This window comes from Columba livia, unplaced genomic scaffold, assembly GCF_036013475.1.
Source record: "Columba livia isolate bColLiv1 breed racing homer unplaced genomic scaffold, bColLiv1.pat.W.v2 Scaffold_303, whole genome shotgun sequence".
Lineage (NCBI taxonomy): Eukaryota > Metazoa > Chordata > Aves > Columbiformes > Columbidae > Columba > Columba livia.
This window is the reverse complement of record NW_027043340.1, coordinates 116849-128152: the sequence shown is the minus strand read 5'-3', so window position 1 is coordinate 128152 and position 11304 is coordinate 116849.

Sequence of the window (11304 nt, the reverse complement as noted above, 5' to 3'; positions counted from 1 at the left end):
GACGGTGAGGATATAAAACTCTGCTGAAATGAAAAACAAAAACAGAAAGACCTGCGCAGCACAACCTGAATAGGAAATGGCCCTGGTGTCCCAGAGGGAATTTGACATGGACTTGGGGAGAATGGTGGAGATGCAGCCCAGGTCGAGGAGGGCGAGGTTGAGCAGGAAGAAGTACATGGGGGTGTGGAGGTGCTGGTCCCAGGCTATGGTGGTGATGATGAGGCCGTTGCCCAGGAGGGCAGCCAGGTAGATGCCCAGGAAGAGCCAGAAGTGCAAGAGCTGCAGCTCCCGTGTGTCTGTGAATGGCAGGAGGAGGAACTGGGTGACGGAGCTGCTGTTGGACATTGGCTGCCTGTGGGCATGAGGACCTGTGCAAGGAGGAAAAGACAGTGACATGTTGTGGAAGACTTCTCTGAGAAAAATAAACATGCTGTTTCTCATGGAAAACCCCCTCCTTGATGGAGGGATGTTTCAGCTCATTCTCTCTTTCTACTAACTGAGAGAAATTGTTCATCCCAGTTTAAAATGCAGCTTGGGCATCTGGTTTCCATGAACAAACCTGTGAGGCAAGATCCACTGAACTGGTGTCAGAACAAAAACTGACCGACACTCCCACCCCAACCCCAGAGAGCAAGAGCACCAGCGACAGGTGGAGAAACAGGGAAGAACACTGCAGTGTTCCCGAGAAATAAAGCAAGGACAGAAAGGCAGACGGGCATGCTGTGGAACCTTCTCCTGACCCAGCTGTGCTGCTGCCACTCAAATGATGACACTGTAGAGCAAGTACTTTTAGCACCTTATTTGTGTACCCCGTTCCAGGAACCCTTCACCTGGAGGTCCAGCTGCTGAGGTGGAGACTCGTGACCTGGACCCCATGGCTTTGGGGCAGAGGGTCTGCTGGGGAGGAGAGGAGACCAGGGGTTGCACTGGGAAATGTGTCTGCACTGCAGGGGATTGCAGGGGGGTTCCTAAATCCCATCCCTGGCATATCTGGTAGGAGCTCCTTCTCCCTGCCCATGTCTGTGCTGCCTGCAGCTGTGTGTCTGTCCCTGGTCTGCTCCCTGTCAGTGTCACAGACCCCGTCCCACCCGCTGTGTGCTCAGCTCTGTCCTGCTCGCACCTCCTGGCACTGCCCAGGGGCAGCTCTGTGTGTGCAGGGGCTCAGGAGCAGCTCAGACCAGTCCTAACGAGAACTGGGGTCTCAGTGTCTTCTCCAAAGAGAGAAATAAATCCCCATCTCCCACTGCACACCCAGACGAGCAAGAGTGGAAAACTGAAAGCACAGACTCCTTCCCTTGCAGCTGTTCCTGTCTCGATGTTGTTGTTCAGAAGGACCCTCTGCCATGTCTGTGGGGGGATCTGGAGCTCTGAGCAGCCCTGACCCACACAGCCCCCTTCAACCCCACAAGCTCCCTGCCTGCCCTGCCGGGGGTCGCTCCTTCCACCCACAGCTGCTGCCATGGGATCTCCCGGGCAGGCTGAGCGCTGACCCTGGCAGGCGGCAGAGTCCCTGCCCGGCACAGCCCTGGGGTGCAGGGACCCTGCTCTGCAGGACAGCCCTGGGCACCCCTGGGTGCTCCCCCTGCAATCACCCTCAGCAGAAGCTGCCATCATGCCCTGTCCCTCTGACAGTGTAGCAGGGAAGCGCTGGTCTGGACCATGTTCTTGTCCTCTGCATGAGAAATACTGTGAGAGAGACCTGACAGATCCTGTAAATTGTGGGATGTATCATCTTTAGGAGATCCCTCCAGGAAATGCAGCTGCATTGTCCTACAGCCAGAGACTTACCGTGTTAGAACTGTGAAGATTTGTCACTCAATGAGCCCTCAGCAACCAACCCCCTACATTGCCTTTAACCTCTCTGTGCCTGGCTCCTGTGCCCTCGGTGCTGCAGGCAGAGCCCTCAGCCCTGCTGCGTGTGCAGAGGAGCTGCTCCTGGGCAGAGCTGTCTCTCTGCAGCGCTGCCGCTGCCATGAGCTCCCTGTGTCCCAGGAGCCCAGCCCAGCCCAGCAGCACAGGAGCAGCCCATGATGTCCCTTTCTCTGACCCCTCTGGGCTCCTCCAGGTGTCCCTGGGGATCCAGGGGCACATCCTTTGAAACAACCTGAAGTAATCAGTGATGTTGATTCTCTCTCCTCTGAAGAGACACATCATTGTGTTCTTTGTATTAAACAATGAATTAATATGAGAATCAACTTTTCTTGTCCCATCATCAGACATGACACGAGGAAGATTACAGCAAAGGATCTAATTCCTCCAAGCTAGGGGAGGAATATCTTCAGTTGAATGAGTTCAGGCATTTTATTCTTGTTTTACACTCCTAGTTCTAGAGAGACACTCATCAGTCTTTGGCCATGTCATGTCTGTGCTCTGATTCAAAGTCTTTGCACACATGGGCTCTTGGACACTTGGTACCAGGTTTCTTGTGGCAGGTCAGAGCTGGGCTGGTGCCACAGCTGGGGTGGTTCAGCCCAGATGTGAGGCAATGTCCTCAGCCAGGGACCTGACTGGGGAGCTGGAGCTGTCAGTGCTGCAGACAGAGCTGTGACACGGATGGAATGAACTGCCAGGCAGGGTGGCAGGAGTGAGTTCATCTGGTCTGCAAGGACAGCAGCCTCCAAGCACAGCAACAGTCCAGATCAGAACTCAGTCCAGGCCTGAAGGCAATTCAAAGGCCCCATAATGAGCTGTTACTACTGCAGGAACACTTAAAGGTGAAACAAAGACAGTTTGTAGCTACTGATGAATTTAATGAGGGAAAGACATGAGAATCCCTGTGTTCTCTTGTCCTCCCTCTTCACCAGCAATGTGTCCCAGGCCTCTGTGACTTGAGACGGGAATATGGAGAACAAGCAGCAGTGCATGGGGATCAAGTCAGGGGTCACTGGAACTAACACAATCCTCTCCAGTCTATGGGACAGCAGGGGCAGCATCCCAGGAGCTGGGACAGCAGGACGATGTCACAGTGAGGCCACTCTCCCCCATCTTGGAAAGCTCATGGAGACTGGGGGGACTCCCTGACCACTGGCAGCTCTCACACAGCGTGTGCACTTTTCAAAATGGCCAATGGGTGAGCAGGGGAACTAAGGGCTGTGCCTCAGAGCATGTCCACTGGGACCCCATTTCTGGGTGTCTGGAAGAGAAGGTGACGGGGTTTGCCCAGGGCAGGTTGTGCCTGTCCATCCTCTTTGCTTTCTGTGAGGAAAGGACAGGGTGGTGGACGTGGGGTAACAACAACGGTCTGATACGTGAATGTCAGCAAGGCATTCAGTGTCATCTCCTGTAGTATTCTTGTGACCAAGGTAGGATATTATGGTCTGTGTTAGTGTGTAAGTAGATGGGTAAAAAGCCAAGTGACCAAGATGTGTCTGGATCAAGCCTGAGTAATCTGGTCTGAACCTGCTTTGAGCAGGAGGTTGGTCAAGATACCTCCCGAGGTCCTATCCAGCCTGAATGACGCTGTCCTTCCTTCCCCTTCATGTTTTCCAATTAGGGACAGCTCTCAGGTTCTCTGTGACCACAGGAATAATGCACTGGAGGTGCAGGGCTGCTTTACAAGTGCCCCCGAACAGTCCTGACCACATCTTTTCCATCCTTTCTCTTTTGCCCTGACCCAAGGTCTTCTTTTTTTGCTGTCCTAATGCCATTCCAGAAAGAACAGCCCATATTGTTAACCCTTTCAGAGCAGGTTGCTCAACAGGTGTCAGCATCCATGTACAGAGTCTGCACATCAGCCAGGCAGCAAATCCATCATTATAGAAATGGAGGTGAGGCTCTTGACCAGCTCCTTGGACAAGTTGTCCCAAACCATCCTGCCCTTGAACTCTGGCATCCCATTTCCTGAGATGTAAAGCTGGTGGGGCTTCTGAGGATAATCATGTTAAAGGCATCAATAATCCTTCAAGTGTTTGTGTAATATGTCTAGGAATGTCAGTCACATATGCTTATATTTACGTATTTGTAAAATAGTACACTGCATCTGTGGTCGCCCCTCTGGCAATGACAATTAAATAGGTATTTGCACTATAAGGCTCCATACCTCATCCACAAGCACACATCTAAGTGGTTCAGATGAAGGGTGTCTGGCAAACGTCACCCTTTGTGTCCCCAGGTGATGGACACTGCTCATGTGCCTCTGCAGAGAGTGGCAGGAGCTGGATCCCCTTCTCGGGACAGACTCCTTCCAGGAGAGACACAGACACAGGGGGAACTCATCAGGGCTTTACGGCATTTCACTCGGCATCAGTTTTGACATATTGGGTGCTGTCCTGTGACTGCCCTTTCTGCACAAATGATCATACAAACACAACCATTTAGTAAGACATGGTCATAAAGGGGCTGTTATGGACAAGAAAGCTCATCATGAACTCTGCAGAGAGCGAGGAAGTTTATAATAAGCACCAGGAAGAACCAAGAAGCTCGAGGCCTCTTCTGAAGAGCGGGAGGCCTGAGCAGCCGTGATTGGCCATTGTAGGTGTGGGAGAGGGTCAGGGCATGTCAGGGAGAAGCAATGAGATGGCTGATGGCTTCAGTGAACCCTTCCAGCCATGTCTGAGCCCAGAAATGGAAAGCAGTTGATGTCTGCAGGTGGAGGAGGAACAGGAGGAAGATTTTCCTGGGAATATGGAAGGAAGAAAGGCCTCTCTTGGGCTAATCATGTGTGGCAGTGACATTTCCATCCTGTGGGTATGGCTGTGCCTGGGAGATGGGGAACGGCTGCTGCTGGGGTGGCTGTGCTCAGTCATCATTGGACAGGACACCAGGAATATTACAGCAAAGGATCTAATTCCTCCAAGCCAGGGGAGGAATATCTTCAGTTGAATGAACTTAGACATTTTGTTCTGGTTTTACACCCCTAGGTCTAGAGAGACATTCATCAATCTTTGGCCATGTCATGTCTGTGCTCTGATTCAAAGCCTTTGCACACATGGGCTCTTGGACACTTGGTACCAGGTTTCTTGTGGCAGGTCAGAGCTGGGCTGGTGCCACAGCTGGGGTGGCTCAGCCCAGATGTGAGGCAATGTCCTCAGCCAGGGACCTGACTGGGGAGCTGGAGCTGTCAGTGCTGCAGACAGAGCTGTGACACGGATGGAATGAACTGCCAGGCAGGGTGGCAGGAGTGAGTTCATCTGGTCTGCAAGGACAGCAGCATCCAAGCACAGCAACAGTCCAGATCAGAACTCAGTCCAGACCTGTAAGGAAACTCAAGGGCCCATAATGAGCTGTTACTACTGCAGGAACACCTAAAGGTGAAACAAAGACGGTTTGTAGCTACTGATGAATCTGATAAGGGAAAGAGATGAGAATCCCTGTGTTCTCTTGTCCTCCCTCTTCACCAGCAATGTGTCCCAGGCCTCTGTGACTTGAGACGGGAATGTGGAGAACAAGCAGCAGTGCATGGAGATCAAGTCAGGGGTCACTGGAACTAACACAATCCTTTCCGGTCTATGGGACAGCAGGGGCAGCATCCCAAGAGCTGGGACAGCAGGACGATGACACAGTGAGGCCACTCTTCACCATCTTGGAAAGCTCATGGAGACTGGGGGCACTCCCACACACTGGCAGCTCACACACAGTGTGTGCACTTTTCAAAATGGCCAATGGGTGAGCAGGGAACTAAGGGCTGTGCCCCAGAGCATGTCCACTGGGACCCCATTTCTGGGTGTCTGGAAGAGAAGGTGACGGGCTTTACCCAGGGCAGGTTGTGCCTGTCCATCTCTTTGCTTTCTGTGAGGAAAGGACAGGGTGGTGGACGTGGGGTAACAACAACAGTCTGATACGTGAATGTCAGTAAGGCATTCAGTGTCATCTCCTGTAGTATTCTTGTGACCAAGGTAGGATATTATGGTCTGTGTTAGTGTGTAAGTAGATGGGTAAAAAGCCAAGTGACCAAGATGTGTCTGGATCAAGCCTGAGTAATCTGGTCTGACCCTGCTTTGAGCAGGAGGTTGGTCAAGACACCTCCCGAGGTCCTATCCAGCCTGAATGACGCTGTCCTTCCTTCCCCTTCATGTTTTCCAATTAGGGAGAGCTCTCAGGTTCTCTGTGACCACAGGAATAATTCACTTGAGGTGCAGGGCTGCTTTACAAGTGCCCCGAACAGTCCTGACCACATCTTTTCCATCCTTTCTCTTTTGGCCTGACCCAAGGTCTTCCTTTTTTGCTGTCCTAATGCCCTTCCAGAAAGAACAACCAATGTTGTTAACCCTTTCAGAGCAGGTTGCTCAACAGGTGTCAGCATCCATGTACAGAGTCTGCACATCAGCCAGGCAGCAAATCCATCATTATAGCAATGGAGACGAGGCTCTTGACCAGCTCCTTGGACCGAGCAATTGGCACAACTTGTCTGCTGAGATTCCAGGGAACACGGAACTTTAAGAACTGAGAAGTTTTAGTCCTCGCTGAGCATCCTGGTTCATCTCCCGACCCATGTGGTGCTTCTGGCTGTGAAGAGAATCCAAACCAGCCATTGGACTGGGCTAGTTCCATTTTACGTGGTGCCACACAGGGCAGATGAAGGGGGCTTATAACTCCAATCTCTGCTGCACAGTTGGGACTTCAGAGATTAGAAATGTAGGGAACAATGTATTGTCAGTGCACACCACATAAAGATTCTGGCTTCCTTTGTGCCTTTTCACTAACCTGGGATCTGTTCCTTGGCTTTCATTGGCTAAAAAGGAAACAATTCCCCCATGCCACCTGCCCCTCACACCAGACAAAGAAAGGAGAAAATGGATGGAAGAGGGATGATTTGGGAGCAATTCTGACCAACAGGTGCATTCTTTCAATGATAAAAATGGTGGAAGTGGGAGAAAGCACTGTTCCAAGGACTTCATACAAGAGATGCAATATGTATTTTGAGAAGTGAGAATGACTGCTGGGAGGGAAGTTAAAGAGCTTTAATTCATCAACATAACCAAGAATACGGAGTATTCTGTTACTGTTACTAGTGCCAGCACCACTGTTCACAAACATCCTTCAGAGCATCTCCACTTTTCCTGGGCTCCAAAGCTCATCCTGCTCAGAGTTTGACAGGATTGCTGCAAACTCCTGTGACCCAAATCTCTACAACTGTCTCTGCTCAACAGCCTTTTACCCCAGGAAGGGGAAAACTGCCAATGCAGACACCAACCCAGTGCCCAACCTGCCTGGAGAGCCAGGGCAGTTGTGCCACACAACAGCCGCCTCTGAGGGAACCTGGAGGTGATGGGATTGAAATGGTATCAACCCAAATCAGAGAATCATAGGATCATTTAGGCTGGAAAAGACCCTTAAGAACAAGGAGTCCAACCATAAATCAAATACTGCCAAGTCCACCACTAAACCATATCCCTGATCGCCACATCTCCACGTCTTATAAACACCTCCAGCAATGGAAGCTCCAATCCTGAGCTGGCAGGACACCATTGGCTGCAGTTGGACATAAGATACTGGTCATGGCTATGAGTTCAGCCCTCGCTGGCAGAATGTCTCACACCCTCACTGAGGAGGGCAGGGGGCTGGGAGATGGAAGCACGTTTCAGTTTCCAGATCCCAGGACAGAGCCCAAACCATCCTGCCCTTGGACTCTGGATCCCATTTCCTGAGATGAAAGCTGGTGGCCTTCTGAGGATAATCATGTTAAAAGGCATGAATAATCCTTTAGGTGTTTGTGTAATTTGTCTAGGAATGTCAGTCGTATATGCTTATATTGACATATCTATAAAATAGTACTCTGCATCTGTGGTAGCCCCTCTGGCAATGACAATTAAATAGGTATTTGCACTATTAGGCTCCATACCCCATCCACAAGCACACATCTAAGTGGTTCAGATGAAGGGTGGTCTGGCAAACGTCACCCTTTGTGTCCCCAGGTGATGGACACTGCTCATGTGCCTCTGCAGAGAGTGGCAGGAGCTGGATCCCCTTCTCGGGACAGACTCCTTCCAGGAGAGACACAGACACAGGGGGAACTCATCAGGGCTTTACGGCATTTCACTGGGCATCAGTTTGACATATTGGTTGCTGTCCTGTGACGGCCCTTTCTGCACAAATGATCATACAAACACAACCATTTAGTAAGACATGGTCATAAAGGGGCTGTTATGGACAAGAAAGCTCACCATGAACTCTAGAGAGAGCGAGGAAGTTCATAATAAGCACCAGGAAGAACCAAGAAGCTCAAGGTCTCTTCTGAAGAGCGGGACCCATGAGCAGCCGTGATTGGCCATTGTAGGTGTGGGAGAGGGTCAGGGCATGTCAGGGAGAAGCAATGAGATGGCTGATGGCTTCAGTGAACCCTTCCAGCCATGTCTGAGCCCAGAAATGGAAAGCAGTTGATGTCTGCAGGTGGAGGAGGAACAGGAGGAAGATTTTCCTGGGAATACGGAAGGAAGAAAGGCCTCTCTTGGGCTAATCATGTATGGCAGTGCCATTTGCATGCTGTGGGCATGGCTGTGCCTGGGAGATGGGGAACGGCTGCTGCTGGGGTGGCTGTGCTCAGTCATGGCCCATGAGCTGACCCTGCTCTGCTCCTCTCTTACACTGCCCACACTTGGATGGAACTCAGGAATCATCTATGAACCTGGTGGATCCATGAACCCCCTGGAGTGATGGGTATGGATCCAAATAGAGGATTCAAGCAAGTGTGGGACTGGGACATTGAGGTGACTGGTGACCATTGCCAGGTGTATGAAAGAAGCTGGATGAGTTGTGAGGAATTCACAGGCATTTCCAACTCCACGGAAAACAAGAGTCTTGCAGTTAAAGCAACAGCACTCGACATAAAACCCACCCCAAAACACAAAACACTCACAGTGACCACAGGAAAAGCCTTGAAAAACATTGGAGAAAGATCTACCAGGTCCCAGGGGTCATGGCTCAGCCATTCTGGTGATGAACAAGCATCAAGGGCTGACATGGCATCAGAGCCACCTCCACATGGCCCTCACCACCTGGAACCAGTGTCTCCAAGTCTTTCCTTCACCAGCCTCCAGGGACAGGGACCTGAACTGGTTGTTTCCTTCACAGCTGCGTCAGTGATGGCCCTTCATGAGGTCCCAAACACCCTCAGAAACTTGGGGTTTGCTTCTGCCTTTCACTTCATTGGAGGTTTGTTCAGTTTCAGTAGCTGCAGTTCAGGATCATGGCAGCAGAGGGCTCACTAACATCTAAAATGCTCTTACAAACCAAGGCTCTGTGCATCATTTTCCTAAAGGCTTCAAGTCTGGTGTGGATGATTAGAGAAATTTCAGGAATAGCCAAACAGAGACCATTTCCATCATAAATAGCAATAAAGCCAAATTTATTCTATTTCCATCCCTGCTTGCCTTTCCCTCCCTTTCCAGAACAGGTGGTATCAGTAGCCTCCAGTTCATATTGATGTGTTGCATCTCCTGATAAAGACTGAATATGTCAGAAAAGTGCGTGACTAAATCACCATGTGAGTGAGGAGACAAGCCAGGACACCTCAATAGGAGTCACACTCCTCTGGACCAAGAGGTGGGTGTTCCTGGCAATCTCAGGTGCCACAGCACAGAGACACTTGTGTTCAGGAGGCTGGTCAAGTGACCCATCTGTTCTGTAACGGTGTCTGAGTTTGCTCAGGTCACCCCTGACTTGAGCCCCATCCACTGCTGGGTGTTCTCCAGACTCCTGTGCTCAGGAACAAAGTCCCAGGACACCTTGCTGGTGAAGATGGAGGCAAAGAAGCCATGAAGAACCTCAGCCCCATCTGATTCTACTCTTATGAAGTTCATCAGCAGGCCCACGTTCACCCTGTCTATTCTCTTACTGCAAGTGAAGCTCTGTCAGCTCATCTTGCTGCCCTTCCCGTGCAGGTATCAAGTCCAGGGCAGCTTTGTCATCATCCCCACATCCATGGACAAGGTTTCTAAATTCCTCCTTTGCAGATTCCCCTGCTCCCACCTCCTGTGTGCTGCCTTTTTACCCTGCAGCACCATCAGTTCAAATGAGCAGCCTCACAAGATAAATGCTTCTGTTCATGGGTACTTGGAGAGATCATTCTAGTGCTTGGAGCAGGATGTAAGGATCATCAGATTTCCTGAGCTCCTTCAGCCTTCAGATCTACTTCCATGTCACCACTTTGCCCACCATCCCCCAGTATGTCCAAGTCTCCTCCTCTGGAGCCCACCAGCCTGTGCTCTGCTGCTGGCCTTCCTCCCTCCCCTCTGGTGCCTGGGACCCCACTGTGTCCTGGTCACAACAGCCAAGGTGGACACTGATGTTCACATCCCTCACCAGCTATTCCTTGTTTCCCAGTTCCAGATCCAGTTGAGCATCACTCTCATTGGCCCACAATGCAGACACGTTAAGCAGTTGGCCCAAGATCCTTTGGACTGATGGCACTTGCCACTTTGCCAGGCCAGATAATGTCAGAGCAATTACAGTTCCCCATAGGAACCTGCTCATTGACTGGTGACTTCCTCCTTGAGTTGCTGACAGAAGATCTTGTCCATTTCTTCTACATGATCATGTAGTTTGTAACACCCAACACATTGTCACTCTCTATTGGGTTTACATGACAAACCCTTGGAACTGGGGGTAGGTGTGGCTGTGCTACAGTTGTCACCTCTCCGGGAAGACAACAGGAGTTTGACCAATGTCAGTCACAGCCGATTTCAGCTGTTCCAAGATGGACCCACTTCTTGCCAAATCTGAGCCACTCAGTGATGCTGGCAGCACCTCTGGGATATTGTATTTGAGAAAGGGTAAAAAACGCTGCACAACAGCAGGTGGGAGAGAGGAGGGAGGAGATGGGAGAAAAAAGCACTGCAGACACCAAGGTCATATCCCATAGGACCCAAGCAGGTCCCTCAGCAGGCCAAATCCTGCTCTCCTGAAATCCTGCTCTTGGCCTTGTTCTCATCTCCCAGGAGCCTCAGCTCCACTTTCCATCCCTGACTGTTCCATCCTGACCAACTCTTTCTGGTTTGTAAGTGTGAAGTCCCACAGGGCACCTCACCCCACTGACTCCTCAGTCACCCGTGTCAGGAAATGTTGTCAATGAGCTCCAAACCCTCCTTGTCCCCAGCCAGGAACCTGGGAGGTGTGGGACAATAGTCCTGCCCTTGGCCTTGCACAGCCCCACATCACACTGTCCCAGGAAGGGCCCTGGGCAACGTGGGAGGGACAGGATCTGCGTTCCCAGGGCTGGGGGTCAGATTTTGGCCCTTTGGTTAATGAAACACATCCAGGTTTACTCAGCATCAGAGAGACCTTTACTTTGCTTTTCCTGACCTGTCATCTCTGCCTCCAGTTTTTTTCTCTAACCAAACCTGAGTATTGTTTCTCAGTAGTGTCCCT